Raw genomic sequence first — 1,482 nt, 5'->3', positions numbered from 1 at the left:
TGTGGGGCTCCATCCCAGGGCCCTGGGATCATGACCTGAGCCGAAGGCAGACGCTTAACGACTGAGCCACCCAGGTGCCCCAAATATTCCATACTTTTAAAGAGAAGCCTAAGGACTTGTCTAAAGAACACAAGAGCCAATCTAAAGGAGTTCCTAATAGCTAAAGTTGGAAAAATTTGAGCAATAAAATAAATATGGATAGTATTGAATTTTAGCCCCTATAATAACATAAATATCCATGAATCTATATTGAAATAAATAAATAATCAAAAGGTAAGTAAATGTGGGAGAAGGAATGGATCTTCCCCACTTAAGAATTTCAATTAGTGAGTGGTGGGCACAAATGGCGGTGGTGAGGCTTGCTGGTAAAGTTTGGTCTTGGTACCCTCCTCATGAACCATGGAGAGTGACTTTTACCTGTATTGCTACATGGGTCATAAGGGCAAATTCGGCCACGAGTTCCTGGAGTTTGAGTTCTGACCCGACGGGAAATTGAGATATGCCAACAATAGCAATTACAAAAATGATGTCATGATCAGAAAAGAAGCTTATGGCAGTGAAATTACCAAAGACGATGATGCCTTGTGGCCTCCCCCTGACTGAGTGGGCCAGCAGAAGCTTGAAATTGTCATTGGAGATGAACACATTTCTTTCACAACATCAAAACTTGGTTCTCTTATTGATGTCAATCAATCCAAGGATCCAGAAGGCTTACAAGTATTTTATTATCTTGTCCAGGACCTGAAGTGTTTGGTCTTCAGTCTTACTGGATTACACTTCAAGATTAAGCCAATCTAGATTGAAAATGGATGTGGACACAAGGGGAGTTGGGAGTACCTATTTTTAATTACCATTATCAGGAAATTTTTGTGTATATAAGGGCAATATTTTTGTATAAACTATAAATGACTGTCTTTAATAAATACATAACAAAAAAAAAGAATTTCAATTAATAAGTATAGAAGGAAAGAAGAAAATAGAAAATTGAAAATCAGAATAGAAGTAGAAAATCACCGTTAGGCAAATACATCAGTAACTATTGTGGCAGGCGTGATCCACTGATGGAGGCCAAAATTACAGGGCAAAGTTTGGAGAAGCAGGATTTACATAGTCCGCAAGTATCATCCTCAAGATTTTTTAACTACAAGGGGAAAAACAGTAACTCGACAGTAAAGCCAGCAGAAACCACCACATGATCAAGGTCAACATCACAGGTAACAGGGTGTATAAATATCTTGAACCCCTTGATATGAGGTACTGAGGATACCTCACTTCTGTGGCATTCTTTTCAGACATGCACAACCTCATTTCGATCATGGGGAAACATCAGACAGACCCCAAATTGAAGAACATCTACAAAATAACTCATCAGTACTCCTCCAAAGTTCTTAAGTCATGAAAGACAAGGATAGCTTGAGAAACTTTCACAGACTGGAGAAGATTAAAGAGAAATACCTAAATGCAGTGTGGGATCCTAGAATG

General features: G+C 38.8%; 1 pseudogene; it reads left to right on the top strand.

Moving 5' to 3' along the window:
• Positions 1-332: 332 nt before the first annotated feature.
• On the top strand, positions 333-819 carry LOC102746636 (protein mago nashi homolog pseudogene; annotated as a pseudogene).
• The last annotated feature ends 663 nt before the right edge of the window (positions 820-1,482 follow it).

The sequence above is a fragment of the Leptonychotes weddellii genome, chromosome 8 (assembly GCF_054177405.1).
Source record: "Leptonychotes weddellii isolate Sample4059 chromosome 8, ASM5417740v2, whole genome shotgun sequence".
NCBI lineage: Eukaryota > Metazoa > Chordata > Mammalia > Carnivora > Phocidae > Leptonychotes > Leptonychotes weddellii.
The sequence above is the reverse complement of the archived record's forward strand: the minus strand, read 5'-3'. Positions and strand labels throughout refer to the sequence as shown.